Source organism: Helianthus annuus, chromosome 4 (genome assembly GCF_002127325.2).
Source record: "Helianthus annuus cultivar XRQ/B chromosome 4, HanXRQr2.0-SUNRISE, whole genome shotgun sequence".
NCBI lineage: Eukaryota > Viridiplantae > Streptophyta > Magnoliopsida > Asterales > Asteraceae > Helianthus > Helianthus annuus.
In genome coordinates this window covers 46,799,036-46,805,124 of record NC_035436.2, presented here as the reverse complement: position 1 = coordinate 46,805,124, position 6,089 = coordinate 46,799,036, and the positions used below count along the sequence as shown (strand labels likewise).

At 30.6% G+C, this 6,089-nt stretch overlaps 1 long non-coding RNA gene across 2 annotated transcripts; it reads right to left on the bottom strand.

Moving 5' to 3' along the window:
- Positions 1–1,667: 1,667 nt before the first annotated feature.
- On the bottom strand, positions 1,668–5,355 carry LOC110934615. Of its 2 annotated transcripts, XR_004891147.1 has the most exons (3): positions 5,318–5,355; positions 5,017–5,081; positions 1,668–1,874 (listed from the first exon to the last, which is right to left on the bottom strand). It is a non-coding gene; the product is annotated as an uncharacterized LOC110934615 (long non-coding RNA). The 2 variants fall into 2 exon arrangements; XR_002588486.2 differs by lacking the exon at positions 5,318–5,355 and having other exon boundaries at positions 5,017–5,101.
- Between the last annotated feature and the right edge of the window lie 734 nt (positions 5,356–6,089).

Here is a 6,089-nt window from a genome sequence, read left to right as displayed (position 1 = left end):
TGCACTACATCTGTTGATTTCGTCTTAGATCGAGTCTTTCATTGTAATGTATAGATTAGGGCGCGTTTTACGAGAAAATTGGAGAGTTTATGTGTTTTAGATAGGAGGTCCGCTTATACGGACATAGGAGATCCGCTTTTGTGTCAGGTCCGCTTTTACGGACATAGTAGGTCCGCTTTTATGGCAGGTCCGCTTATACGGACATGTCCGTATAAGGGGACCTACTCACCTATATATACAACAAAAGAGGACCTCATTTGTAACTCTTAGATTTCCATACCGAGGTGCTGCCGGTGTGAGAATTGAATGTAAAAGCTGTCAAATTAATCAGAAAAGAGATTTAAGAAGATATCTAGCTGTTTTTACGTCAGGTACTTGTTTTCCGCACCTGTATCTGATCAAACTCCTCTGATCGACTCGTTTGGGTCAGAATCCGATCCTACAGTAGGGTAAAATTTTAAATACGTTTGTAATGACGTTTTACGTGTTTTTAATAATTATATAAATTTTAGTTTGATGTTCTTTTGCCTTACATGACCCGACTCGATCCGACTTGCTATGAACTGATTTTTTTAAATAGCTAAGGGTCTAAAATCTTTAAAAATATTACACACCCTAAACAAAAAATTCTTCATCAAAGATTTAGCTTTCCTTTGGTTGACCAATCAGTTAAAAGTTAAGATGGAGGATTGGATGAAATAATGCAGTTTTCCTAGTGGTGATGTGTAGTTTTTTTATTGTCTCGTGTTGTTTTGTTTTCTTCCTGTTGTGGGGTTGTAACTCTCAGCTGCTTGCTGAGTTTGGTTTCTCTTTTGGAATAAAATTGGTTGGCCTTGTTTTTCAAAACAAAAAAAAGTATATGGTTAAGCTATTGGCCAATTGAACCTTGGCATTAATCAGTCAAACCATATATATGGTCCCTTTTTTTTAGTGGTTATATGAAGAAGTCTAGTAAGACTAACTTTTCATTCATTATTCACACGGGGTGAACTTTAAATGTTATTTACATACATGAAGTTTTTTTATCCATGTTAAAAGAAATCCCGGGCAATCAAAAACTCGGTTATTTACTATAGGGTAATGAAAGGGTCTTTGGCCTAGTGGTATCTAGGTGTGTAACGGTATTCTTTCCAATAGGTCGAAGTTTGAGTGCTCCAATGGACAATGATGAGAATCAGTAGAGTACATTGTTTTCATTTTTTAAATAGGGTTTGATGTTGCTACGACTGGGCTAATTGTTGTGACAAATAACAGTATTTAACTTGTCGTGGTGCTTTCGATGGAGTTTGCACAGAAATTTCTCACCCTTCATCTAGTTTATCCAAGGAGTAAGATTTCATGTGGTTCATCTTGTAATTGTTCTCTAATGACAATAAAGCATGTACACATATGCGACTAACAAATTAAGAGTTCTACCAATGGGGTGGTGGTCCATTGGCATGAGAAAAGTCTTTAAACAATTAAACACCTTGGAAAAGTGAGGTCTTTGGTTCAAGTCACATAGACAACATGGAATAAAAGAAATTTGCTGTTCAAAAAAAAAAAAAAAAAAAAACAAATTAAGAGTTCTAAATGACATGCATCTTATTTTGTGGTTCAAGTTACATTGCAAACACCAGATGGAACAGCACACAAACGACACTTCAGCGATGAGGAGATTCTTCTTCTTTTTTTTTTTTTTTTTATTGAATAAGTTGTTTTAGGTTCATGAGGTGATTCTTGCTCAGTTTTTGCCTCCGGCTTCGAATTTTCATCCAAACTCGCCATAAACACCCTCCAAACCCATATTCACCCTATTATCTTCTATCCTCTTTCCTTCATATCTTTCTAACTCCCGTACAACTCCCGAAAAACATCCTTTAAGCTTCACGTACCTTAGATTTATATTATTCTCAAAGTAAAATATAGTTTTATACAATCAACACTTAAGAACACATAATTAAATATATTAAAACCAAGTTAAACATCCTCACATCAACCGTCGTGAAGGGCTTACCTAAGTTCTAGTTTATTCAAATTTTAAGATTAAAAATATCTTTTCCGAATTTAAATAATAAAAAAAATCCTAATTTCTAAATTCAAAAACAAATAAGAAAATGTCAGTTTTTAAATTTAAATCTTTAGATAAAAAGCCATTGTCACTATTATATAATTTGTATAAGCATTTATATAACATTAAAACCCTATATTGGTAGGGTTTTTTTTATTAGAGTAGGTGTAGTGGTACACATAAATAAGGCCCCATCCTGGGGCATTTTGCGTTATGTGGCGGGCTAGTCAGCAATGGTGCGTTTTTCATAAATGGGTGTAGTGAGGATATGGGGCATTATGTTAAAAAGGGTTTAATAATAGAATTAAATAAAAAAAACTATCAAAAAATGTTATTGGACAAAAAACCATCAAAAAAAGGTGATTGGTCAACACACAAGGGGCCATGGCGTTGTATATAAAACGCCTTTCAAAATTTTCCCTCAAAAACGCCCAGGAGAGCCGAAGTCTGAGCGTGGTTGTGTAAAAAACCGCCCAAAATTTGAATGAGTACACATGTTCTTATTAGTGTATTCACATGGATACATACATCATACATGTATACATGCAATATTTTACATGCACCAATGATTTGGGACTGCTGCGATTTTGTTATGTTTATTGCATGCTAATTATCTATGTAGTTGACTATCTGCCTAATAACTATTTTTCGTAATTTTATATCATTTTATTGTTCTTATATTTTTACGGTACTTTTTTATTATAACACTAGGTTATAATCCCGTGTGTTACACGAATTGAATAATGAAAATTGAATACGTGTAGAGCACAATAAAATAATTAAGTATATCTGATAATTATCTCATAGTTATTAAATACCCACCCTGTTTATAAATTGCTTAATATCTGAGTTATACTTGAAGTATGCGTCATATTTTTGTATCGTAATTATAAAAATACCGTTATCAATATAAATCTAATTTAATAAAAACTTACAAAAATAAGTTATTTTTGTACAATTTAGTTTGAAACCACATACGACACAATAAGTTATTTTGCTTATATTTAGTTGATAAGAATCGTATTTTAAGATAAAAAGACCTCATTCCACGCATCATCATCTTTTTTACCCTTTTAAAAATTTTGGTTTTCCTATACGATCATATGGAAGGAAGGGGCAGAGATATTAAATCTTAATCATATGGTATGGATGGGGCAGAAATATAAAATCTTTAAATTGAAAAAAAGAAATCTTACATTTCTGATTGAACTTGGTTTTAAATCTTGATCATATCATATGGACGGGGCAGACAGGAGCACACTTAGGTGTTGTGGTTGGTGAGCGGATGCACACCTTAAACAAAAAAGTTTAGTTTATTTTATAGGTAAAAATCTCGATCGCACCTCGTTGAAAACTTGGTTGAAACCTTTGTTCGCACTCTCAGAATATAATTCATGCATTCGCGCCGCCGGGGCAAAGATATTGACCAAAGAGATTAAATATTTAAGTTGGAAAAAAGAAAACGTATACTGCTGATTGAACTTGGCTAAGCTATATGATAACGAATAATATCAAACATTAGATATGATACAAATTATCAACATATCTATACTATATAATAAAAGAAACCAACTTTGGGACACATGTCATTTATTGGAGCCATCTATTTTTTAGTTTCCTCATCTTTATCTCATACTTAATTATAGATAATTAATATTAATTAAAAGATAATTATAAAATTAAATTTAAACAATTCATATAGGAGATAATATAATCTTTTGAAATATTTATTAGATTTCAAAATTATTTATTTTGACATTAACAAAAGACGTACACTAAATATAAATTAATATAATGTAAAGAGTTAAATTCCATTTTAGTCCCTGTGTTTTTGGCCTTTTGTCAGTTTAGTCCAAAAATTTTATAATACACAGAGTTTATAAAGATATAATAAGATATAACTTTTTATTGATTGGTATATAAAATTACATGTGCTCAACCCATACAATACACGAGATTCTTAAAAATGTAATTTTTTTCATTATTTAATATATAAAATAAAGTTTACTCAACCCGTACAATACACAGAGTTCTTAAAGATATAATTTTTTTATTATTTAATATATAAAATTACATTTATTCTTTTTTTTTTTTGAAAGGTAAAATTACATTTATTCAAGTCATGTAATAAATGATATATTTTTTTTTGGTAAAGAGATATATTTTTTTGGGTAAAGAGATATATCTTTTTTTATTATTTGGTATATAAAATTACATTTATTCAACCCGTGTAATAAACGAGGTTTTAAAAATATTTTTTTTATTTGATATATAAAATTACATTTATTTAACCCGTGTATTACACGGGGTTCTAACCTAGTATTTTTAATATAAAAAGGTATATTTGATTAGCTAATTAACTTATTATCATTTTTTATTTGTACCGATCTTTTACGGTATGTTATTAGATAGATTTTCTTGATTAGCATATTAACTTATTAATCCTTTTGTACTAATCTTTTATGGTATATTATTAGATAAACTTTGTTTTAAAAAATAATAGTAATAATTTAAAATTTTAAAACTATTAATATAGATTTTCTTAAGGAATAATATGGTACTAACACATGGCATTTTTTTTGAAGTCTTTTATTAGAATTTAGATTAGATTTACAAAATATTGGGTTTTTTTTTGTTTATTATACTATTATAATATATTATTATAAATTTTCTGATTTTCTTATAGTTTTTAAGATATGAATTTTTTATAAAAATTTTAATCATTATGACCTGCTTATTTTTATCTACATATAGATCATTTTACTCAAAATCGAGTTGTGAATAATAACATACAAGTGATTGAAGAACAAGCTTACATGTCATCAAAGTTACATCACGGTTTATTTTATTTCTTTTATAAAATGACGTGTCTACCCTTTTCGTTATTTTAGTAATATACTTTAACGTCTTATAACTTTTGAATATACTGTTAAGGGTCAATTATAGTTGATTATTTTATCATTTACCTTGAGAAACGAATTGATATTGTCAAAATAACACCGGTAGGGCTGGCATATCAGGTTAACCCGATCTGTTAAGACACAAACACGAAACCTGTAAACACGAACACGACACGAAATCTTATCGTGTCAGATTTTCTAAACACGAACACGAACCTGTTAATAAACAGGTTACACCTGTTAAGACACGAAAATGTTACGAAAATGTGTGATTTAGTTTATGAAGATTTTTCAATGCTGACAACCTCGATCAGAGAGTAAAAAAGGCGTAAGGTTCACAACGGTGTAAAACTAAAATGAGATATACCGGGCTAGGATTCGAGTTACAGGAACAAGGGCCAAACCAACCACCCAAGAATGGAATCGTCGAGCGAAAACATTTGACAACCTCCTGGAAGCAGCTTTTCTTGCCACCAGACTTTTCTCCATCAATTAGGAATCTGATGCCGTCACTAAACACATTCCTTAAATTCTAGCCATTTTTTGAGTGTTTATTACGACCTGTTAAGGCACAAACACGACCTGTTAAGACACGAACACGGCCTGTTAAGACACGAATATGACCTGGTCCATCACACATGACATAACTCATCAATTTGCGCATGCCTAGTTTACGTGTATTTAATTCACATAAATCCTATAACATAAGTTTATAGATATCTAGATCATTAAAAGTGAACGAGATCATAAATTCAAAATATAGATGAACAAAACCATAAAGATAGATTTATGTTCAACATTATAGACCATGAGAGTGAATCTATGATCAGAAAATGTCCATATACCCAAGGGCCAAGGCTAAACCAGCTGGGTCCGTTCTAGATTGAAAGTCACACTAACAATTTATGCAAAATAATGCTTATGTTTACTATAATGTCCAATACCACATTATTTTTCTCTCACCTATTAGGCTATATATTCATCACTTTCATAATTTTCTATCACATGTTTGTCCAAACTATGATTTATCCTTTACCTCAAAAACATACACTATAATATGGAGAATGACACTGAGAATTAGCGAGCAACCTACACATGAGGTTGTTAAAAAAAACTTTAATTTAGATTAACAAAGTCAT